The sequence below is a fragment of the Hemibagrus wyckioides genome, unplaced genomic scaffold, assembly GCF_019097595.1.
Source record: "Hemibagrus wyckioides isolate EC202008001 unplaced genomic scaffold, SWU_Hwy_1.0 Contig15, whole genome shotgun sequence".
Lineage (NCBI taxonomy): Eukaryota > Metazoa > Chordata > Actinopteri > Siluriformes > Bagridae > Hemibagrus > Hemibagrus wyckioides.
This window is the reverse complement of record NW_026690775.1, coordinates 36744-63347: the sequence shown is the minus strand read 5'-3', so window position 1 is coordinate 63347 and position 26604 is coordinate 36744. Positions and strand designations below refer to the sequence as shown.

General features: G+C 37.1%; 4 non-coding genes across 4 annotated transcripts; 2 read left to right on the top strand and 2 right to left on the bottom strand.

Annotated features, from left to right (window-relative positions):
- Positions 1-196: 196 nt before the first annotated feature.
- On the bottom strand, positions 197-268 carry trnap-ugg (transfer RNA proline (anticodon UGG)). The gene has a single exon. It is a non-coding gene; the product is annotated as a tRNA-Pro (tRNA).
- Positions 269-23371: 23103 nt separating this feature from the next.
- trnal-uag (transfer RNA leucine (anticodon UAG)) lies at positions 23372-23453 on the top strand. The gene has a single exon. It is a non-coding gene; the product is annotated as a tRNA-Leu (tRNA).
- A 323-nt stretch (positions 23454-23776) lies between these two features.
- Positions 23777-23858, top strand: trnas-gcu (transfer RNA serine (anticodon GCU)). Its single transcript has one exon. It is a non-coding gene; the product is annotated as a tRNA-Ser (tRNA).
- A 2480-nt stretch (positions 23859-26338) lies between these two features.
- Positions 26339-26410, bottom strand: trnap-ugg (transfer RNA proline (anticodon UGG)). Its single transcript has one exon. It is a non-coding gene; the product is annotated as a tRNA-Pro (tRNA).
- Positions 26411-26604: the final 194 nt, after the last annotated feature.

Genomic DNA, 26604 nt, shown 5'->3' with positions numbered 1-26604 from the left:
AAAGTGTGACATTCTCCATCCCGCTCCCTGTATTCCAGAGATAGGCTCCAGGTTGGAGCTTTAATTTTCAGAGGTAATTACAGTGGGATTTGAACCTCCTTGGACCTCTGGAGAAACAAGCTTCCAAGCAAGAACCAAGCCGGCAGTGCAAGTTTCCATTAGTTTTGTCCCAACCACTCTATTCCATGTAAAACCGGGGCTCGTCCGGGATTTGAACCCGGGACCTCTCGCACCCAAAGCGAGAATCATACCCCTAGACCAACGAGCCAGGTCGTCCCTGTTCTGCTTGCTGTGTGCCAATGGAGGTTCACTGTACTCTGTAACTCTCTGTGACCTTCAAGTTCATATGGACTGGGGTCCGAGTAAAAGGAACTCGGTTACACAAAGTCAAGTTAACAATAAAGCGAGGGCTCCTGTGGGATTCGAACCTTTTTGGAACGCAGACGCTAAGTGTGAACCAAGCAAGCAGCTCTTGCCATTGGGCCAAATATGTCATTAATCTCGGTGGACATGAAGATCAAAATCAATTCTTGTAGAACAAGCTTGCTTTAGTGTCAGGTGGAGGTTTCAGTATAGGTCAAGTTTACAGGATTGTAGCTTCTTTGCTGGAAACTGTACTGTTGCTCCAGTATAGCTTGGTGAATATTATGAGGCTTCAAGTAGTTTCTGTGATATTTGCAGTAAGTTTAAAAATGATTCCAGTTGGTAATAAAATTGAATTAGCTGGTTGCTAAAGAAACTCAGGTGGCTGGTGGGGTATGGTTTGGTAACTGTTACAAGGTCTCATCTGTTCGATAGGGTGACACTAGGAAGCTGTAATGGAGTCCCATGTGGTAGCTATGGATTTTAAAAAATATTTTAGTATGATTTATGTCATTTACAGGGTTGTTACTGTAGTCTTAGATTTCTGTTCTTGGTGAACAGGAATGAAACCCCATGTGGTCTTTAGCTGTTGTAGCTCATCCACCTCAAGAATGGATTATGGAGCACTATTTCAGTAGAGCTTATTTATTTCCTGATTGTGTGATGGAAACTGTGTTTTTATTTTCCACAATTCTTATTCTTAGTTATACATACTTTCAGGTATCCAGTAATTCTCAAAAATATATTAAAGACCCTGCAAAGACACACATGATGAACACATTAAATCTCATGCTCAGTAAAACAAACAAACAAACAAGCAAACAAACAAACAAATAAATTTAAAAAAAAAAAAGTCAAATCAGCTGCTTGTCAAAAAAGTTTACAATATCCAAATTTTCCAGCATGTGATCTTTACACTGTCATTAAGTAAATAAACCATCAAACCTGCCACTATTGTTTATGAGAACTGCACTTAATACTGCAGAGGGAGTGAACATGTGGCTTCTTCAAACACACACCTAACTTTTCTATCTGTATTTGGATTCACTTAGAATGTTTTGTCTATTCACTTCAAATAAAGTATTCATATATGGTTATATACATATATTTCTACTGGATCAATAACTCTTTCATGTTTGAGGTCTCTGTAGATTTTTGGACAGTGAAGTTGACTTTCCTGTCACTGTGGGCTGCAAGGCGCAGTAGTACAGTGCAGAGTCTGATACTGAAGCAGGCGAGATCTCCAAATCCACACGCTTCAGACTCTTATGAACTTTAGCAGACAAATGAGGATGAGGAGTATCACCTGTCTGATTCCCTCCCGATTCCGTCAACAGAACGAGGAATTCTGGTGCTGCATTGGAATATTGTCGATACCACTGTAGATTGTTCATAGAAACAGTGTATATATAATCACAGGAGAGTGTAACTGCTTGCTCCTCTTTACCATAGACAGCAGAAGATGTTGGAGTAATGCTGTCCTGTGTGCTCTCACCTGAAGAGGACATTTATTTCAGAATATTATCATTTTATATTATACAGTATACATACAGTACATGCTTACAATCTAAAACACTCACACATGGAAACATTTCTTTACTAGTTATAAAACATTTAAACATGATATATGGGGATATATAAAATATAAGCTTACCTATGAACATGGTAAAAAACAGAAACATACAGAAAACCATCATGCTTTAATTTCCTCTGTTCTTCTGAAAGTTTCCTTTTTATGTTATTGTAAATGTCAAGTTTCCTTCTACTCTGTCTTCAGTGAAGCATCTAAGCATTTCTTGTGTACAAAGCCTCAACTGTAGCTTCCCTCTGTTTTAACCAATCAGAGTGCAGGATTTGCCACATTATGTAAAATACACACACATGTTCTAAAAGAATTTAATGAGCAAAAGATTCATATATTTAGTTCCTGTATTTCCTATTTCTATGAACTTAAATCTTTTCTAATCTACAAAATATATTGTTGCAATTACAAACAATTCTTATTGTGAAATTAAATTCTTCAGCAGATTTATAATACACCCTTAAAGTCTAAACAAAACACCAGAGGTACTGTAGTGATTGATAGGATTTTAAAAAATTCCCCATAAAATTATAACAATATAAAACCCCTAACAAGGTGGTGTTTGAGAGCATGTGCACAAATACATAAGCATCTTGTATTAAGCTCAAGATTCTGCAGTAATTCAAGTGTTTCAGTCGGACTGCACTCCACACACCATGTATCTGTGCTGAAGCTTTGTTCAGGTTTAATGTTCATGGCTACTTTAACACTCCACATGGTTCTGTTGTGTCCAGGTCCAATCAGGTTCAGTTCTAGAGTATTTTCATGTCATGTACTGCCATCTGCAGGAGCTGAATTTAAATAGACATTATTTACATCAAGAACCATCAATATATTTAAAACAAAAGTATTGCTCACCACGCTGGGAATAGTTCACAGTTTCAATTCACAGATTCATTTGGAATCATTACAGCATTTCAGCATATCAGAACACAAGAATAACCCGTCTTTTTCTTTTTTAATGTATTTCTGACATTAACCTAGACAAAAACAAGTCCTCAGATTCAGCATCCTTAAAGAGACAAATTTGCTGGTGTGCTTGTGATTATTGTCCTTTAATATGACCCAGTTTCAGCACAACATAAGCTCATGGACAGTCTTACATTTGTCTCAAGAATATTCTAATATAAAGTGGAGATCATCAATGTCCAAATGATTAAAAGTTTTCTAGAGCCTGTGGCTGCAAAACAACCGAATCCTCACCCCTCCACCAACATGACACTTGGTATGAGGTGTTTGTTGTGATAAACTCTGTTTGACCTTCACCAAACATGAAACTACGAATAATGATTAACCATCAGTCCAAAAAAATATTGTTCCCGAATTTGTTAAGATGCTGCCATGTTTTTTTGGAGAGAAAGGGCTTCTTCCTCTCACCTCTTCCATGAAAGCCATATGTGGAGGCAGGACTGAGGTGGAGCACAGGTTTGTGAATGGAAGGTGGTGCAGGGAAGAGTAAGTGCTGTTTCCACAGGTCAGGGTCGTAACACTTAAGACCTGGGAAATGCAACTGTGAATGGATTTTTGCTGATCCATTTAAAATTTGGCAGACATTGTACATCCATTTAACTGAAAATACAAATGTTAATACACAATTTCCATTTTCATTTCATTTTCACTCAATCTTGATGAATTTCATTATGATCAATAAAAGGAAAGCAAATTTGACTAACACTTTCCTTATTCATCCATTTTAACTTGTAACTATACAATGGAATTATGGTCTGGAGTGCTCACATTTTGTTCTGGATCTTAGTTCACATTTGTTAAAGTAACATACATTTATACACACAGGTATAATAAACACATGAAAGAATAAATAAATGTATGAATGGAAAAAAATTACAGGATATATAATTATAGGATATTGTTTGTACCAATAAAGCAGAATGTTATCTCTGCTTCACTTATATGAACATTTCAGAGTAACAGTGTATATACTATACACACAGAGGATGTATCAAGCTCATTAGATATATTTATATTAGTTCTGTCGTGAGAAAGAAGCTGTTACAGAGTTTTCCAGATGTTCTGTCTAGATGTTCTTATGGCAGGGGAGGAGAGTCTGGTAGAAGAGTGGAGGTGATGTTCTCAAAACTGGTGGCTTTATAAATGTACACTTTCTGGTAAGGATCCTTGATTGAAGTAAGAGAAACCCTGATGATGTTTTCAGTGGTTTTCACTATCTGCTGTAGTGTTTTGTACTCTGAGACAGCATGCACTTTTCATATTAAACAGCGGTATAAATGCACAAGATGCTCTCAATATTTCCCTGTATTTACAGGAAATCGAGACACTTCTGGGATTTTCTGGCCCAGATGAGATCCTATGTGATGCAAAATAGAACTGTCATCACTGTGGGTCTTTCTGAAATCAACAAGATGTTATTCAAGTTGTATTTTGTGTTGTGAGTCAGCAGTGATCATAGTCTCTGTATCTAAAGAAATGCCTAAGATCACTGAATACCAAAACAAGATAAAACCTCTCTTAAAGTTTATATTGTAAAACATGTGTAGTAAAAATATCATGCCATTAATGAATGACAGATATTCACCTAATTTCTACTTTTCAGGGACTGTTGAGCTGTCAGAACAAGACATCAGGTAGTATTGCTGCCTCACAGTTCCATGGTCCCCAGTTCGAGATTGAGCTCAGGTTACTGTCTGTACAATGGCTGACTGTATCCCCATGGGCTTCCTCTGTCTTTTCTGATTTTCTCACATTCCTCCCTCATTCCCAGTTTTCCCAAGAAAGGCTATAGATCACGGATTAGCATATAGAGGTTAATGAAGCTAAAAAAAAAAACAATTAGCTGTTTTCTAATAATCCAACATTTGTCAAACTACGATATATTTATGTATTTTGTATAAATTGCAAGAGAAACAGAATTCCTCAGAAATAGCAGGTAAATTACTCAAAATCATCAGCAGAACTACTTTCAGTATAATAAAACTGTGTGAAGGTTTTTGTACAGTGCAGCTGGATTTCCTGTCACTGTGGGCCTCAGAGCACAGTAGTATAGAGCAGAGTCTGATACAGCAGCAGAGGAGATGATCAGATCCACTTGTTTATCATCAACTTTAACAGACATTCCTGGGGGAATTTCAGACTTTAGAGTTCCACTTTGAATAATATAAAGAAGGAACTCAGGTTTAGATTTTGGATATTGTCTGTACCAGTACAAGTAGTCTGATGGATCACTTTTTTTATATGTGCAGGACAGAGTAACATCATCACCTTCATCTACAGGTTTATGAGGGAAAAGTGGCTTTATTGAATCTGCCATGGAGTCACCTGTCATGGAGAAGAGAACAGGAAATACTTAAGTCACACTCTGCATTTTCACACTGCATCACCACACAGACTAATATTTAATATAATATAGTTAATATTTCCACAATAACAAAAAGTCAATGTTAACTCACCTAGTGAAAGCCACAGATACATGAATATAACAGTGAACATGATGACTGGTCTTAGCTCAGTGAAAATAGTGGAGATCTTTCTGTAATCTAATATGTTAACACCATAAAGCTTCAAAATTGCTCCACCCCACAGCATCACATGACAGTGTCACCAATGTTGTTGTCAGATTGTTGATTCTTACTGAAACATCCTGGCTTTACATTCAACCTCATATGGGGAACCTGTCCAGAGCACATTTAAGTAAACACATACTGAAAGCAGGAAATTAATGAATTTTTAATTAATCCTTTAATGCTCAGCTCTAACAGTTAAATATAAAAAATGTATATGAAAAACTGCAGATTTACAGATAAGTTTCCAGTTTTCAGTGTTTCTGACACAGCAGGTGCTTTTGCTTGTCAGTGAAATGACATTAGCTGAGTATTTATTCTTATGACAGTTTAGTGTTAAGTGGACAGTTGTGTTGTTTAATCAGAATGGTATCTCTGAAATTATCTTAGGCACTAAGAGTAACCAGGGCAGGGGTTAGGATATTATATCAGCAGTATGTATGATAGAAGAACAAGTAAACTCTATGTCACAAAGGTTTTACTGTGAAAAGTAGCTTCCATCATCTCAGAGAATGTGAGCAGGTTGTGTGGTAGTGTCTCTAGAACTTAACCCACAATAAGATAAGTGACTGCGCCACCTTGTGTTCACTGAAGAGAAAAACCTTAACACACTAATAAATAAAGCCCTGCAAAAAGGTCATACAGCCACACATATATTGGATTTTTAATTTTTATTAGACCTTATATTTAAGTTGTATTTACAGTTTGGGGTGTCATCCATTTCTCTCTTAAATACTGCTGGGTTTGTCACTGTATCTTTGTTTTTTATATTTTCTTTACGTTACTTAATACAAAGCAGAAAAAATAAATAATAAGGGAAAACTAAAAGGAAACAGATGTTGAACACGGTTGTAAAACTCAACAACTAAACTAAATTGGCCACTGAGAAATGCTTTATATTCACATGATATACTTTCTGTCCTATCAGGGGATTAAACACACACAACTGCCTTTAGATAAATTTACTTAGATGCTTGGTTATGAATCTCAACATAATATTTTAAACCAACATACTTTTATGAAATGATTCTTAGTCTTTTCTTCAAATGTTCTCACACTGAATACAAAAACAAACCAATGTAGTAATGAATGATCCAGTTCTAGTCAACTGTAGTGTTTATAAAATCTGATGACACTGATAATGCATGATGACAGGATAATGCTAGGTGAAGTGCAGGCCAGTTGGTGGGTGCATGTGTAAAAGTTTAGGATTTAAAATAAACACCATATAAAATAAATAACAAAACTTTACATCAGACGCACTTCAGCAGTTCATTATTTTCTGTGATTTTGTGCACCTTAGTTTATTAGTGTTTTTTATACCATGAATGGTCTTAGCTGAATAGAAATATTCTTTCTGTACTCTAATATGTTCATTTTATGACGCTCCACCCCACAGCATCACATGACCGTGTCACCAATGTTGCTGACAGATTGTTGATTCTTACAGATAAATCCAGGATTTACATTCAACTGTAGTTAAAGGACCTATATATATTTTAAGCAAACCCAAAGCAGGAACTGTTTGTAATATACAGATAATAGCAACAATATAATTAAACAAATGTAATTATTCTAATGATAATTATACAATTGTTAAGCCATAATATAAAAATTAAACAAGTTTTAAATTAATTACACATTATATGTTTGCAATCAGGCAGCTCAGTGGTTAGCACGTTCACCTCACACCTCCACGCGTCCATCTCCATGTGTCCTGGGTTCAAGTCTTGCTCCTGCTCACTGTGTGTGTGTGTGTGTGTGTGTAGTTTGCACGTTGCTTGGTGGGTTTCCTGCAGGTGCTACAGTTTCCGCCCAAAGACATGCTTCTAGGCTGATTGGAGTTCTGTAGTGTGTAAATGAGTGTGTGTGTGCACCCTGCGATGAATTGGCACTCTGTCCAGGGTGTATCCTGCCTTGATGCCCGATGATGCCTGAGATAGGCACAGGCTCCCTTTGACCTGAGAATAGATCAGATAAGTGGTACAGAAATAAAATGTTAAAAAGTAATCAGTGGTGTCTGCATCTACATCTTGAATATTCCAATCCAAAATAGTTTCTAAAGTATCTAAACCAGTGGTGGGCCATCAGTGCCAGCAAGGCCTTCTCTGCTGGCCTAAACAGCAGTGATCTGAATCACTGATTTGCATTTTAATATATTTTTCCATGCGTGTGTATTAAATTATTCCCAATAGTCTATTCTCTACATGTCCTAGCTTTGCTCTTGGTTGCGCTGCTTCCAGTAATGATAAGAATATTTATCTAATCATATTTCAGCCAGTGGCTGACATCATGTGTTGCCAGAGTGAAAGAAATCTGTCTTAAGGCCTTCAGAATGAATAGTGCAGGCGCCCGTAGCTTATTATAAGTGGCAATTAAAATTGTTACATTAACCAATCAGATTTCGAGTTGGCGTCATTGGCGCCATCTAGCAGGCATACGATTACGTCAGCAATTTCCCATCCTTTGATTGGACAACTGGAGTAGTCAGAGGCAGAGAACCACACAAACTAAATAAAATTATTTTAACTCACAATGACTGACAGAGGAGAAGAAATCGATTTGGTGGCAGACATCCTTACACATGCATTTTCAAGGCAGACTGTAATAAAATTGACTATTCCTTGTGAGGTGTGAAATACTCTAGCCTAATTTCTATTTTACTTTGCTATTAAACGGTTGAGGACACCAGTGAAGACCGCAGGACGCGGTAACCATAGTAACCAGGGATTTCCGGATTGGACCTAAGATTTCCAGCCCAGCTACAGCTTAAAACCCGTCCATTTAAAAATAAAATAAAATAAAATAGCAGCCCAAAATGCATACTGTGATAACTAATACATTAACAAACAGAAAACCCAAAACAAATGAGTAAGTGCAAAGGGCACTATTTACACACACACACACACACACACACACACTGACAGACCCGCAGCACAGGCGATCTCACCCAGTGTCCAGCTCTTCAAGTCCTGCAGAAATCTGCAGAAGTTTTGATAATTTTATGATCATTCCTAAATATCATACAACATTACATTAGTAATATTGACTGTCAGATACTGAGTCAGGAAGTGGTTATGCCCAAGGCATAAGCGAACTAAGCGGCTGCTTAGGGCCCCGTAGCCACCAGGGGGCCCCCAAGAGTACATGAAATGACATCGTCTTTTTTTTGATATATGTCAATGGACAATGATTATTATACAAAATGACAATAATTAGTTATAATTAGTCATATTGGTGGTACAGAGGGGCCCCCGAAATAAAATGTTAGGATATTGTTTGTACAATTAAAGCCAAACACAATGACTGCTTGACTCATAAGAAAGTGTCTGTTTCCTTACTGACAATGTTATCATCTTCATCCTACGGACCGATTTTATCAGATTAACATCATCACCTTCATCTACAAGTGTGAGCAGAGTCCTAGCACCTGACCCACAATAAGATAACTCACTAAACCATCTTTTTGCTCTTCTTTTTCATTTTTAAGGTAATTGAAGGTAATTTATTTATTAATGACAATAATAAACAAACTTCTGAACTATAATTAATATTATATAATGTATATATTTAGTATTTTTTGCATTTCTTTGTATAGCCTTCCCATACAGAGTTCCATAGAGTTCCTGGACTAAATCGCTGTTCCAGTTCACTTCAAATATTTTTCCATCTGATTTTATTCAGTAGGGTTAATTAAGTGTAGTGACCAAAGAACAAAACTGGAGCTATGATTGCACTGGTGTTAATTACAATCATACAGGTCTCACAAACAGAATATTGTCTATAGAGAAAAAGAGCTGCAGAGGAACAGAAACTTTTCCTCCAACAATTTTCTTCATCTATTGATCAAGAGGAGAATAAACTGTGCACCTGAGCCTTTCCTCATTAATGTTCAGGAACACGTCTGTTATAAACAATCAGCTAAAAGAACATTCTCACTCTAACTACATTTCACTGGCAATCAGAAACTGATATGTATTTATTTTATAGTTATGTTTGGTTACTTAAAGATGATTGTGATTACATTAAACAGTGTATTCTGGGTGGATGAATTGTTGTCAACAGCCTTTAATATAAATACACCAATTTATTTGAATTTATTGACAACAATTTATTATTAAGCAACTTTTTAAAATACTTGTTCTTTTGGTTTGTAACTTGCAAACTAAAGGACTTAGCAATATCAGCAATAGTGAAGAAAACCAAGTGGGCATAATAACATTGTTATCCTGAGTGTTTAGTTAGTTTGTGTTTATCTTTTGAAATAAACATCATATTTATTCATATTCATGACAACTCTGCTTTACCTCACACAGCAACTCTTTCTCATCTACTAGACAATTAGCAAATCTTAGTATGCTAAAACTACAGTAAAACCAAGCCCCAGATCCATAAGCTGCAGCTGCAACCTAATGAATGGTCATTCAATCAGAGTTTATTTTTAGTATCTACTTTATCCTGGTCACACTTCCACAACTGTCTATATACATTATATATACACACCTTCATTCATTCATTCATGCTTTGTCCTGGGCAGGTGAATCTGGAGCTTCTCCCAGCAACACTAGGGATGATGCAGGAATACACCCTGGATGATACAGCAGTCTAATGCAGGACAAAATGCACAGACACATTCACACACTCATTCAGACTTAGGGGAAATTTAGCTCCAGCTGCAAATGTTTTCACAAATGTTGTTTGTATCTGTGGTTAACTGATAAGTTGGTAAAGTGAGTCTCTTTCATCTTCTGTGGTTTTAGAAACTTAATATGACATGTTGATGTTTTTGTAAAGCCTGTCAGTGACTCTGTATCACTGTGTCAATACTGTAAGAGCACAATGATAGAGTGCAGAATCTGAGAGCTTTAGACCTCTGATAGTGAGTTCAGTAGAGTCTCGGCTTGTTTTCGACTCTAGTCGATGATCATCAGGAGTGCTCCCAGCACCTGCAATTGACCTTGCGCCTTTATACAGTAAAAACTGTGGTGCGCTGTTAGGATATTGTTTGTACCAGTAAAGATAAATGTATTCACTGCTTGCCTCATATGAACATTTCAGACTAACAGTCTCTGCTTCTTTCCTGACAATGTTTGCATCTGTTGGCTCAATTTTATATGCAAATCTACCTGGTGTGACAAAAATATAAAGAAACATGTCAGTGAAGTATTTTTTGTAATTCCAATATTGACTTAATGAATCAAGAAATTACTAGATTAATACAAACATGCTTATTAATTAATGCAATTAATTAACTGATTAAACATCATTGTAATAATTAATAACTGATTGAAAATTACCTGTAACTAGAGTGAGAATCAGTGGTATGTATCTCACTATGTACAGTAAGTTGTATAGTTGATCCATTTCTGAACACAGCTCTGTGAGGATTCTGTATAATAGTGCTGTATGTGCTGAACTTTACACGTCTCTAGAAGGCCACACCCAGGAAGTGATGCAGTTGTAGTATAACTTTTTACAGATTATTACTTAACAATATCAGTGAGAGTGAACTGAGTAACCAGTACAACACAGAACAAAAACACTGTTACTTCACAAACCATTGCATCAGACATGCTATTTTATCATTGTAAAATATTTATTCCTAAATAAAAGGATATAAAGGTTTGACAGCGGCACACGCAGCACCGCACGCGAGTGGTCTCCTTGTTTGTAGCAGTATCCATTGTTCAACTTAAACTGAATTGACTTTATTTTACTGTGAATACTGTGCACAAGAGCAGAAAACAAATGATGCAGTAATAAATAAGGCAGTTATAGTCACTGCTAAAAAACCCCAGAATTGTTCTGTAGTGGTTATACCATCTGTAGAGATATTGCTATGTGGAGAGCAGGTTTCCTGTGTCAAGCTTTAACACAAACGAATGAAAGTACACACATTGCAGTGTTAAATTACGCAGATATACTACATAACTAAAAAGACTAATTAAATCTAATTAAAAACAATTTCTGAATCTACAAAAATCAATGTTAACTCACCGAGTGAAAGCCACAGACACATGAATATAACAGTGAACATGATGGATGAGCTTATAAATGAAAATAAAATTTCTGCAGTCTGATATATTAACATTATAAACATTCATGAAGCTCCACCCCACAGCATCACATGACAGTGTCACTAATGTTACTGACAGATTGTTGATTCTTACTGAAGCTTTCTGGCTTTACATTCAGCACCACATGGATAAATTTTCCTGAGCACATGGTAAACAAACACAAACTGATAGCATGAAAAATACTTCAATAAAATAAATGAACTAATGAATGTGGAAGTGAGTGTGCATTGTGGGAAGTGGAGTCTGGTACAATGCAGGATGGGAAATGGAAATTTAGGTGTGTGTAGACCTAATGACCTGTTTATTAAATAGGATTACAAACAGTTGAGGAGTATTTTACTGTGGTGAGGAACAAACCAGCCTCTTTTCTTTCTCTAATCTATCATTTTTTATCAATATCATCTGTACTGTTGGATTTTTATATCATTATTTTTCATTTAAGCATGAAACTGTGTACAAATAAAGAGTGTAGTATTTATATTATCTCATGACAAACATCCCATTGCAAGTGAACATGTACATTTCATTTTTACAGAAATTGCATGTATAGCCCTACTACAAGTTCAGTTTCCTTTCTGGATTCAAGCAAACTCCTTTCAAGGCTTGATGATGTGTTGAAAATGACACTAATTAGCTTGATTGTACAAGCAGAGATTATTAAAACATTCTGATTGGTTCTAGACTTTTTTATATATAAAAGTATTATCTATGTAAGGCTGAAGAATAGCTGTAGTCTTTATAATTGTGTAAAGTATTCATAATCATAATGTCAGCATCTCTGGGGGATGTAAGCAGAATCCTAGTACTTGTCCAACAATAAGATAACAGCCTCCTCCATCTTGTGGTGAAAGGAAAGAGACCTTAACACACCAAGGTCTTTTCTGTTTGAACTTAGTTATTTATTTATTTTTTACTCAATCATAAAACTATATCCCAATTTGCACATAAAAAAGCCTGCTGGGAAAAAGAAGCCATGGTTTTGTTTGATTGTTTGTTTTTTTCACAAATTATGACAATAATAATTTTCAGAACATTACTTTATTCAACTCCTGAACTTGTACAGAGCCTCAGCTGCTTCACTGAAGTTCAGAAATGGTCCCAATTGGACCCTCTGAGTACCTTTCTGTTTAACTTTCTGTCTAATGTAACTTCTGGTTTCCTGACCAAAATAGAATAGTTATAGAAGAATAGAAGAAGAATGAATGAATGAATGAATGAATGAATGAGCTGTCTACTAATAATCAAATATTATAATAATATAAACTCTTTATAAATCTTGAGAAAGAAAGAGAGACTTCCCCAAAAGGGCATGTAGCAAAACTGTGTGAAGGTTTTTGTACAGTGCAGCTGGATTTCCTGTCACTGTGGGCCTCAGAGCACAGTAGTATAGAGCAGAGTCTGATACAGCAGCAGAGGAGATGTTCAGATACACTTGTTCATCTTTAACGTTAACAGACATTCTTGGGGGAGGATCAGAATTATAAGTTCCAGTTTGATCAATATAAAGAAGGAACTCAGGTTTAGATTTTGGATATTGTCTGTACCAGTACAGGTAGTTGTTTCCTGAAACACCACTGAATTTGTATTTGCAGGACAGAGTAACATCATCACCTTCATCTACAGGTTTCTGATTGAAATCTGGCTCTATTGAATCTGCCATGGAGTCACCTGTCATAGAGAAGAGAACATAATGTTTAAATAATCAACAGGAAATACTTAAGTCAGACCCACACTCTGCATTTTCACACTGCATCACCACACAGACTAATATTTAATATAATATAGTTAATATTTCTGCAATAACAAAAAGTCAATGTTAACTCACCTAGTGAAAGCCACAGATACATGAATATAACAGTGAACATGATGACTGGTCTTAGCTCAGTGAAAATAGTGGAGATCTTTCTGTAATCTAATATGTTAACACCATAAAGCTTCAAAATTGCTCCACCCCACAGCATCACATGACAGTGTCACCAATGTTGTTGTCAGATTGTTGATTCTTACTGAAACATCCTGGCTTTACATTCAGCCTCATATGGGGAACCTGTCCAGAGCACATTTAAGTAAACACATACTGAAAGCAGGAAATTAATGTATTTATGTAAAAATGATCAATTAAATCTAGTAAAAATCTAATCTAATAATTACATTGTCAGTATTTTAATTGTATGTTAGTGATGTCTCTAAATTAGAGAATTATTGTATAAACACCAGCAGGCAGATTAATGTTAGAAACACTAAGTGGAAGAGAATAAGGTTTAATTGAATAATTTTTTTACTTGATAATTAAGGTTTAAACTCACAATAGCATCAGAAGAAGAGAAAGAAGAGTAAATGCAGATTTACAGACAAGTTTCCAGTTTTCAGTGTTTCTGACACAACAGGTACTTTTGTTTGTCAGAGAAATGACATTAGATGATTATTTATTCTTATGACAGTTTAGTGTTAAGTGGACAGTTGTGTTGTTTAATCAGAATGGTATCTCTGAAATTATCTTAGGCACTAAGAGTAACCAGGGCAGGGGTTAGGATATTATATCAGCAGTATGTATGATAGAAGAACAAGTATACTCTATGTCACAAAGGTTTTACTGTGAAAAGTAGCTTCCATCATCTCAGAGAATGTGAGCAGGTTGTGTGGTAGTGTCTCTAGAACTTAACCCACAATAAGATAAGTGACTGCGCCATCTTGTGTTCATTGAAGAGAAACACCTTAACTTGGACAAAATAAAAACCTGCAAACAGTTCATACAGCCATACATATATATTCATACTGTGGATTAGTAATTATATATTAGAACTTACATTTAAATTGTATTTACAACACCAGGTTACGTTATTTAATGTAAAGCACAAAAAGAAATAATAATAGAAAACTAAAAGGAAACAGATGTTGAAAACAGCTGTAAATCTCAACAATTAAACTGAACTGGCCATTGAGAAATACTTTATGTTCACATGACATACTTCCTTTCCTATCAGGGGATTAAACACACACACACACACACACACACACACACACACACACACGCACACACAAACAATTCCCTTTAGATAAATTTACTCAGATGCTTGTTCATGAATCACAACATAATGATTCTTTCTCACACTGAACACTGCAAAAGATCAGAAGACAACAATGCACTAATGAATAAGACGGTTCTAGTTACTTGTTTGAAAATACAAGGAATTGGTTTGCTGATAATAAGATAATCCTTAGTTTTGAAGATGATCTCCTTCTGTTGAGGTTGAACTTGTTGAACATTGGGCTATAACTGATTAGTTTGACTATTATATATGTGAAGTTACGACACTTAGACAATAAAATGCCCTTCATCTGCAGTGTAATTACTCCAGACAGAACAGAGAGGATCATGAGTCCACTGGCATTGTGGAATTCTGCTATGAGGATTGACCTGAGCCTTGTCTTTAGTGCACTTGTTATCAGTCAATATGGAATTGTACCATGAGGGTAGAAATCTTTCTTTATTATAAAAATTACACCATAGGGAAAGAAAATACTTTAAGCAGAAGGATTTTAACAGGAGTTTAGGTTAGTGTCAGTTTGTGTGCAGTTTTGCATCATTTCCAAAAAAAACATGACAGTAGGAAAATTTGCTAGGAGAAATTGCACTTTTGTGTGAATGAGTGTGTGAAAGGGTTTGTGGAGTGCAAAGGACTGACATCCCATTCAGGGTGTTTTCCCACCTCATGTCTGGGACAGACTCTGTATCTACTATGACCCTGACCAATAGAGAAAAAGATAGAATCCCCCAAAAGGGCATGTAACTTTCTCTAAACATTGGAAGAGCTGCTTTTAATATAACAAAACTGTGTGAAAGTTTTTGTACAGTGCAGCTGGATTTCCTGTCACTGTGGGCTCCAGAGCACAGTAGTATAGAGCAGAGTCTGATACAGCAGCAGAGGAGATGATCAGATCCACTTTCTTATTCGTTTTATCTTGCTCTTTTTTAAGTTGTACAGACAATTGTGGATGAGGTGGTTGAGCCTCAGTGACAGTTTCACTGGCTTCAAGAATCAGCAGCAGAAACTCAGGTCTTGATCCAGGTTTTTGTCGATACCAGTGGAGACTGTCAACTGATCCAGTATATGTGCAGGACAGTGAGATGTTGCTGCCTTCCATTGAAAATACATTGGTTTGATCTGGTTTAATGTTATTGTCAGCAGCCTCTGCTATAAAAACATTACAACAATATTGTGATATTTTAATCATAAATGACACATTTCACATGGAAAATTTTGTCTTCTTAATTAGAAAAAATAATATTTTGTGTGCAGTGTATATGACTTACCAACATCAGCAAGAGTGAAAAACACCACGAAGAGGAACAACATTGTTTTCCTGAGTGTTTAGTTCAAACCTCTAGCTTCAGAAATGAATGTCAGTGTTACTATTTGATGTACATCTCCACCTCTAGCTCCACCTACTTGTATTTATGCATATTCATGATAACTGTACTGTTCTGTATACTGTTTATATAAATCTGTAGAAATGTTTTTGTCTTAATAAAACAATGTGGTCCTGAGAAGCAATGGATTCACTCATACCATCTACTCAATTTTTCTGTGATATTTTGACATTAAAAGTTATAACACTTGTTTTTGGGTCTCTCTCTCTCTCTCTCTCTCTTGCTCTCTCTCTCTCTCTCTCATTACAAAAATAAGAATATTTGAATGGTGAAACATACAGGAATTGTTATAATATGCTAAGTCCTTTCTTTAGTAGGTGGTTTCTGGGATTGAACTGATTTTGGAATATGGAAGAAATATTTATTCAAATACCTAAAATGTCTTCATAGCCCCCATATATTTCTCTTTCAAATACCGCTGAATTTGTCATTTCCATGGATTTTTTTTCTCACAAGAAAACAGATGTTGATAGTAGCTGTAAAACTTAACAACTGTTGACCCCAAGTACTTGTACCTTCTTCACCTCTTCACCCTGTAATCTTACTGTTCCACTTCCCTCCCTGTCATTCACACACATGTACTCAGTCTTACTACCACTGACTTTCATTCCTCTTCTCTCCAGCGCAAACCTCCACCTTTCCAGGTTTACCTCCACCTGCTCCCTGCTCTCACTACAGATCACAATGTCATCTGCAAACATCATTGTCCAAGGAGACTCCGGTCTGACCTCCTCTGACAACTGGTCCATCACCATAGCAAACAGGAAGGGGCTCAGAGCCGATCCCTGATGCAGTCCCACCCACACTTTGAACTTCTCTGTCTGACCTACAGCACACCTCACCACTGTCCTGCTCCTCTCATACATGTCCTGCACCACTCTGACATACTTCTCTGCTACTCCTGACTTCCTCATACAGTACCACAGCTCTTCTCTTGGCACCCTGTCATACGCTTTCTCCAAGTCTACAAACACACAGTGGAAAGGAGAATCTTTTTCTCTGTTAGCTTTGCTATCACTCTGTCCTTCTTCTCTCTCAGCTCTTTTTCCTGCTTTCACCAAAAGAGCCTGAGCTGCATCTACCAACATAATATAAAGAAAGCATTTCCACAGAATGAATTAATCATGTGTAGTACATTGTCTACAGTCTAGTTGGGTTTCCTGTCACTGTGTGCACCAGAGTAGTACAGTTTAGAGTCTGTCACTGCTGCAGAGGAGATGAACAGATCCACTTTTGTCAAACTTAATGAACAATCATGGATGATGTTGTATGGCTGGTGTTACATGTTCACTAGCTTCATTAATTAGCATCAGAGGCTTTGGTCATAATGCAGGTTTTTGTTAATAGGTTTGCTAGGATTTACTAGGTTTTTGTTTGCTATGAGACACATTGCATGATCACACCAACTATACCTTATAAATAATATCAACAGCTGCTTACTGTCCTAATAAATGATCAGTAACTCAGAATTTATTTTTATTAACTGCTCTATCCTGGTCACATGTCCACAACTGTCTATATAAACCTACATTCATTCATTCATCTTCAGTAACTGCTTTATCCTGGTCAGGGTTGCAGTGGATCTGGAGCTTCTCCCAGCAACACTAGTCATGAAGCAGGAATACAAATTACAATGGACTACACTGGGTTGTGGGTTTTTTATTAATTTATTAATTTAATTAAAAGACCAGCAACATCTAGTATCTGAAACATGTATATTTGTGAGTTTACCATGAATATTGTGTAGTTGCTGTGTTAATCCCTCATCATTCTTTTTTTCTCAGCTATTTTCTCCAGCTGTAAATGTTATTACAAAAGTTGTTGGTTTCTGTGGTTTACCAAAAAGTTGATAAAGTGAGTTTCTTTGATCTCGTGGTTTTATAAACGTCATATATGCCATTTACAGTTTTTGTAAAGCCTTTCAGTAACTCTGTATTACAGTGCTACTACTTCAAGAGCACATTGATAGAGTGCAGAATCTGAGAGCTTTAGACCTCTGATAGTAAGTTCAGTAGAGTCTCTGCTGGTTTTCGACTCTAATCGATGATCATCAGGAGTGCTCTTCCTATCAGATCTTAACCTTGCTCCTTTATACAGTAAAAACTGTGGTGCGCTGTTAGGATATTGTTTGTACCAGTAAAGATCAATGTCATTGCTGCTTGACTCATATGAACATTTCAGAGTAACAGTCTCTGTTTCTTTCCTGACAATGTTGGCATCTTCATCTGCTGGTCCAATTTTATCAGCAAAACTGCCTGGTGTAAAAAAAAAAAAAATACAAAAAATATATCAGTGAAATATTTTTCTTAAACCAAATATTGACTTAAAATATCAAGAAATGACCGGATGAATAATAAAAAACATGGTTATTAATTAATGCAACTCATTAAATATGATTGTAAGAATTAAAACTTTTGATAAACTGATGAAATGAATGACCTGTAACTAGAGTGAGAATCAGTGGTATGTATCTCACTATGTACAGTAAGTTGTATAGTTGATCCATTTCTGAACACAGCTCTGTGAGGATTCTGTATAATAGTGCTGTATGTGCTGAACTTTACACGTCTCTAGAAGGCCACACCCAGGAAGTGATGCTGTTGGAGCATAATTTTACACAGATCATCACTTCACAGTATAAGTGACAGTGAACTGAGTCACTAATACAACACAGAACTATTCCACTGTTGATGATCAACTTTTTGTGTGATTTGTTTTGGATATTTTTGGATGTTTTATTTACCTTTTGCTCTCTTTTTGATCTTTTGTCTATTTCTGCACCTTAGTTTATTAGTTATTCCCCCTGATAAATCCAGGATTTACTTACAGTAAATAAAGTAATTAAAGTTATTTAATTACACATTAAATTAGTGGTGTCTGCATCTACATCTGGAACCAATATTCCATTTAACTCCAAACTAGTTTCTATAGAAAACAAGCATAACATTTAAAACTAATCCACTTGACAGTCATGTTGTTTGCATGTATTTTTCAGATTCCATCTAGAATAAACCAAATAAATCAAATATAGCATTAATATTCTAACTTTAATGGTACAAGAATGTCCAGAACAGAGCGTTTACTGGGTTTCTGATCCACAGTGTCCACTGGGTCCATGCAATAATAACCAGTTACACAACAAACTAGCTGTATGAGGAGTTGTTAGTGAAGTGCAGTTTGGGCTTTATTCTACAAACAATACAACATTAGTTAACCTCTAATATTGTGTCCATTAAAATATTACATTTGATGGTTAAATGATGGTTAATGTTACAGGTTGATGATGAAGTGAATGTAAAAGTGTAAATATCTCCATCTTGTGAGAAAAGCATGGCTCTTAAGTTGGTGAAAGGAAAAGAAGAGTAAAGCTCAGTGTAATCACTGCTTGACTCGTATGAACATTTTAGAATAACAGAGTCTGTTTCTTTTCTGACAATGTTGGCATCTTCATCGGTCAGCCCAATTTAATCTGCTAAACTGCCCATTATAAAGAAGAATATAAATAAACTATTTAGTAGAATAACAAGTAAACTCTATGTCACAATTGTTTACTGTGAAAAGTAGCAACATCATCTCAGAGAATGTGAGCAGGTTGTGTGGTGCTCTAGTTCTAGACCCACAATAAGATAAGTGACTGCGCCATCTTGTGTTCACTGAAGAGAAAAACCTTAACACACTAATAAATAGTTTTATAATTTAGCAATTTAAAATTTCTCCTTCTCTCTCTCTCTCTCTCTCTCTCTCTCTCTTTCACACACACACATTTTCATGAACACACCCCTATTACACCAATAAACTTATCACATGCAATTACAATTGTGTAGTATGAAAGGTTCAGTGACAACAGCCTATGCAGGATTATAAAGTAAATAAAAGATTTAAACATTGCTTGGTGAAATATGTTTATGGCTTGTTAAAGTTGGGCTGTCAAAATACATAATACTTAAAATTAGTAATTGTTCTTTATTATAACAATGACACAACACCACACTACAAGAACACACTTTAAGCAGAAGGATTTTAACAGTGTGATAGCACAGTGACACAGCAGGTAGTGTTGCTGCATCACAGCTTCAGGATCCCCAGTTTGATGATGAGTTCAGGTTACTGTCAGTTTGTGTGCAGTTTTGCATCACCTCCAAAAAACATGACAGTAATAAATTTACTAATAAATTCACTATGTGTAAATAAGTATGTGAAAGGGTTTGTGTATGGAGCTCTGCAAAGGACTGACATCCCATTCAGGGTGTTTCCTACCTCATGTGTGGGACAAACTCCATATCAACCACGACCCTGATCAGTAGAGAGAAAGAGAGAATCCCCCAAAAGGACATGTAACTTTCTCTAAAGCATTGGCAAAACTTCTTTCAATATAACAAAACTGTGTGAAAGTCTTTGTACAGTGCAGCTGGATTTCCTGTCACTGTGGGCCTCAGAGCACAGTAGTATAGTGCAGAGTCTGATACAGCAGCAGAGGAGATGATCAGATCCACTTGTATAGTTTTATCATCAACTTTAGCAGACATTCTTGGGTCAGTGTTGGAAATTAGATTTCCTTTTTGGTCAACAATAAGAAGGAACTCAGGTGTAGATTTTGGATATTGCCTGTACCAGTGCAGATCGTCTGAAGTACTACTTTTTTTGTAGCTGCAGGACAGAGTAACATCATCACCTTCATCTACAGCTTTATGAGGGAGAAGTGGCTCTATTGAATCTGCCATGGAGTCACCTGTCATAGAGAAGAGAACATAATGTTTTTAACCTTTAAATAATCAACAGGAAATACTTAAGTCAGACCCACACTCTACATTTTCACACTGCATCACCACACAGACTAATATTTAATATAATATAGTTGATATTTCTGTAATAATAAAAAGTCAATGTTAACTCACCTAGTGAAAGCCACAGATACATGAATATAACAGTGAACATGATGACTGGTCTTAGCTCAGTGAAAATAGTGGAGATCTTTCTGTAATCTAATATGTTAACACCATAAAGCTTCAAAATTGCTCCACCCCACAGCATCACATGACAGTGTCACCAATGTTGTTGTCAGATTGTTGATTCTTACTGAAACATCCAGGCTTTACATTCAGCCTCATATGGGAAACCTGTCCAGAGGACATTTAAGTAAACACATACTGAAAGCAGGAAAATAATGTATTTATGTTATTTTACATATGTTAGTGATATCTCTAAATTAGAGAAAGTTTGTGTAAACACCAGCAGGCAGATTAATGTTAGAAACACTAAGTGGAAGAGAATATGATTTATTTTAGAATGAGGAAGAAATTAGTAGTTTCCCTTGGTAATTAAGGTTGAATTAATCCCTTATTTCTCAGCTCTAACAGTTAAATCTGAAAAATAAAACGTTCCTGTACTCACAATAGCATCAGAAGAAGAGAAAGAAGAATAAAGGCACATTCACATATAAGTTTCTAGTTTTTAATGTTTCTGACACAGCAGGTGCCAAAGAAATGACATTAGATGATTATTTATTCTTATGACAGTTTAGTGTTAAGTGGACAGTTGTGTTGTTTAATCAGAATGATATCTCTGAAATTAGCTTAGGCACTAAGAGTAACCAGGGCAGGGGTTAGGATATTATATCAGCAGTATGTATGATAGAAGAACAAGTATACTCTATGTCTCAGAGAATGTGAGCAGGTTGTGTGGTGCTCTAGTTCTAGGCCAACATTAAGATAAGTGACTGCGCCATCTTGTGTTCACTGAAGAGAAAAACCTTAACACCAAAAAAAATTGTTTTTGAACTTACCAAATATGTGCAGAAATATAATTGAAAAAAAAAAAATTGTTTCTCTCTCTCTCTCTCTCTTTCACACACACACACATACACACACACACACACAGCCATTTGCTCACCCATTCACACCTAGGGGCAATTTAACATTATCAATCAATCTACTTAGACTAGCTTTATTTAGATATTACTTCAAACTTGTTGCAAAATATTCACTAATAATATTAAAAATTAGATGATTGTTCAGTAAGTGGCAATATACAGTATCTCACAAAAGTGAGTACACCCCTCACATTTTTGTAAATATATGGCAACCTGTAGCTCTGGTGAACTCCATGCCCAAGAGGGTTAAGGCAATGCTGGAAAATAATGGTGGCCACACAAAATATTGACACTTTGGGCCCAATTTGGACATTTCCACTTACGGGTGTATTCACTTTTGTTGCCAACGGTTTAGACATTAATGGCTGTGTGTTGAGTTATTTTGAGGGGACAGCAAATTTACACTGTTATACAGGCTGTACACTCACTACTTTACATTGGAGCAGAGTGTCGTTTCTTCAATGTTGTCACATGAAATGATATAATAAAATATTTACAAAACCGTGAGGGGTGTACTTACTTTTGTGAGATACTGTATGTCCATGTGTCCATACAGCCCTAAAACATCAGGCATGTGTGGCTTGGGGTGCAGTCAGAATTCTAATTCATCCCAAAAGTGTTGAGTGGGTTTGAGTTCAGGGCTGTGTGCAGGTAACTCATTTTATTCCACACCAAACTTGTAATAAACATCTTCATTGAGCTGGAACATGTTTTTGTAAGAATATAAAGACATCCTACAATTGTGCAGCAGTTTGGAGAATGCCCACATACTGGTGTGATGGTTAGGTGTCCACAAATGTAGCCATATTGTACATATTCAGGACTTTGTTAGAATTAGTATTGTTGTAATAATGTTGTAATAACTGGTTGTGCATGTCAATAAAGAAACATATGTAAAAATAGAATTAATTTACTGAACCCTTCTCAATATCTCAGTACCTCAGGTTATGGACTCTCCTTTCATACATATGCATACTTGTACCCATCTTTAAAGGGCTACTGTAATATAAGCAGAACATTCATAAAGCTGCAACAAAATGTTCCCAATTATATATTTGCTTGAAATCTAATTTGTGCAAAGCCAATATTAAGTTATAACTTGTACTCAATTCACAGACAGATTAAAGTGCACAGTGGAATTGCACATTTTATTAGGTAGAATGTGTGTGTGTGTGTTCAGTGATTGTTTGCAGTCCGAATGGCCCAGGGGAAGAAGCTGTTTGTAAGTCTGGTGGTGTGAGACTTTGTTGACCTGAAGCGCCTCCCAGATGGCAACAGGTCAAACAAGTGATGAGCAGGATGTGAGGAGTCTCCTGTGATGGCCTTGATTTTGCTGAGGCAGCAGGACCTGGACATGTCATCCAGGGAGGGCAGAGGGCAGCCGATGATTTTTTGAGCTGTTTTTCACCCTCTGCACAGTTTGTCTGTCCTCATCTGTGCAGCCTGTGTACCACACACCCAGACAGTATGTCAGTGTACTCTCCACAGAGGTCTATAAGTGTTGCGCCCTCGGGTAGCGTGGCTGAGTGGTCTAAGGCGCTGGATTTAGGCTCCAGTCTCTTCGGAGGCGTGGGTTCAAATCCCACCGCTGCCAGCTGAGCCTTTTCAAGGCAGTGGTTGTGGGCTCTGGCACCCCAAAGGCTTTACAGGGGTTGTGGCTCCTGTGCCTTCTGCAAATTTGCTTAAGAGTTGCCATTAGCTGGCTGTCTGGCTGAAAAAAAAAAAAATGAGCTCGCACGGTACCGGAGCCCCCAGACCCAGGTGCTGAAATAGCTCCCAGGGTTTGGCAACTGGTGTCAACGCCGGCTGCTCCGTTTCACACCTTGCTTTTTCAAACAGCAAGTCCAAACAACCACTCCTCTACGGAATTGTTGCGGTCTCTGTGGACATTTGGTCGTGGGTGCCACAACTGCACCTGACGAGGTGGCCGAGAGGTTAAGGCGATGGACTGCTAATCCATTGTGCTCTGCACGTGTGGGTTTGAATCCCATCCTCGTCGCTTGTGTGCCCTTTAACCTCCTCTTTACCACAACTCTTGCACGCGCAATGCATCGGAGTGCTAGAGGGGAGTGAGAAAAGCTAGCCCTGGGTCTAGGTGTTTCGCAACCGTGGGCTGTATTTCCATGTTGGTTGGACACAGATGCTGTAAGGCTGACGGGTCGCCACTGGAGATCCATGCAGATCAATGCAGTGCACGGTCCCGAAGACAGCGGCCCGGATCGTGCGCCTTTATATATCTCATCAAAACCAGATGAAATATCTAATTGGTCTAGATTAACTGAGTGTGTTAAAGATATTAGAAATTGGATGGCCGAAAATTCAAAGTCCACAAAAGGAGGTAGAGCGTTTTCGTATTTAGCTCCAAAACTCTGGAATAGTCTTCCTGACTGTGTTCGGGGCTCAGACACAGTCACCCAGTTTAAAAGTAGACTAAAGACTTATCTCTTTAGCCAGGCATACATCTAACACTTCCCATAACCTTGCACGCCAGTACATCTGATTAAATGCACATTCAGCTAGTACTGCTAATATTATGAACAGCAGCTACGCTAATGCTGTTCCATTGTTTCCTTTCTTCTACCCATCCCGAGGCATACAGAGACTGTGCCGGCTCCAGTGGCATCCGGAGATGGACCAGCTCCAGCTGGGTTCTGCTTGTGAGGATTGGAATATTCAAGCAGCGCCATGGACAACAACCTCCTTATTGATTCACATAACACTATACACATGCTGTATCTACATCACACAATTGTCACCCAAATGAGGATGGGTTCCCTTTTGAGTCTGGTTCCTCTCAAGGTTTCTTCCTCATACCATCTAAGGGAGTTTTTCCTTGCCACAGTCGCCTCAGTCACCTCAGGCTTGCTCACTTGGGATAACATCTAGGACTGTTTGTCTGTTTGTCTGTTCATATGTTTGTTGTTTTTTGATGTGGTTTCTCATGTAAAGCTGCTTTGAGACAATGCTCTTTGTTAAAAGCGCTATACAAATAAAATTGAATTGAACTGAATTTATTGCAACAGACTGGGATGCAAGTTCATATCAGCAAACCTTGTCAACAAGAGCCTAAGCCTTTCAAACCTTTCCTGGGTTTGGATCTTGAATCACGTCTGGTAATGGAAGCATGCGTGGTACAACCATTGTGACCGCCTGCCAGAGTGCCTCTCTTTCCCGACCTGGCAGGCCTCCCTTGACCACAGCCCCACAACCCTCCAAGTGCATGGGTAGCGTCGCCAAAAAAAAACATGGTTATTAATTAATGTAATTAATTAACTGATTAAATATGATTGTGATAGTTAAAACTATTGATAAACTGATGAAAATGAATGACCTGTAACTAGAGTGAGAATCAGTGGTATGTATCTCACTATGTACAGTAAGTTGTATAGCTGATCCATTTCTGAACACAGCTCTGTGAGGATTCTGTATAATAGTGCTGTATGTGCTGAACTTTACACGTCTCTAGAAGGACACACCCAGGAAGTGATGCAGTTTTAGTGTTATTTTGGACAGATCACTTCACACAGTGTCAGTGACAGAAATCTAGAGTCATTATGGCTGTGTTGTATTTCAAGATTCATCATCTATACAATACTATAAGCCTTTATCTGTTTGTGTGGTTTTTAAATTATTTGTAAATTTATAAATAATTATGATAATTTGCTGTGGAAAATCATAAGAAACTGATCCAGATTTAAACAAAATCTCTCATAAGTAAATTTGCTGTGTCTATAACCAAAAGGTAATTAAATTCAGTTCAATTCAATTCAGTTCACTTCATTTTTATTTGTACATCACTTTTAACAATGGACATTGTCTCAAAGCAGCTTTACAGAAATACAGAAATTCAGAATAGAAATTACAAAGTTGAAAATTAACTTTACCCCTAATGAGCAACTCTGAGGCAACAGCGGCAAGAAAAAACTCCCTGAGACGATATGAGGAAGACTCAAATGTGAACCCATCCTCATCTGGGTGATACCAGAGAGTGTGATTATGAATAAATTACCTTCTAATTGTATATTATCAAACATTAAAAGCAGCAGAGGAGATGATCAGATCCACTTGTTTAGTTTTATCATCAACTTTAGCAGACAGATGTGGTGGCATAGGGATTTACCTTTTACCCTCCTTTCTGAAAAGATCAATGATAACTTACCTAATGAAAGCCACAGACACATGAATATAACAGTGAACATGATGAATGGTGTTAGTAAAATGACAATATTCTGAGGTCTTTCTGTACTCTATTATATTAATATTTCAGAGGTTCAGGTCTCCACAAAGTGTGACATTCTCCATCCCGCTCCCTGTATTCCAGAGATAGGCTCCAGGTTGGAGCTTTAATTTTCAGAGGTAATTACAGTGGGATTTGAACCTCCTTGGACCTCTGGAGAAACAAGCTTCCAAGCGAGAACCAAGCCGGCAGTGCAAGTTTCCATTAGTTTTATCCCACCCACTCTCTTCCATGTAAAACCAGGGCTCGTCCGGGATTTGAACCCGGGACCTCTCGCACCCAAAGCGAGAATCATACCCCTAGACCAATGAGCCAGGTCGTCCCTGTTCAGCTTGCTGTGTGCCAATGGAGGTTCACTGTACTCTGTAACTCTCTGTGACCTTCCAGTTCATATGGACTGGGGTCCGAGTAAAAGGAACTCGGTTACACAAAGTCAAGTTAACAATAAAGCGAGGCTCCTGTGGGATTCGAACCTTTTTGGAATGCAGACGCTAAGTGTGAACCAAGT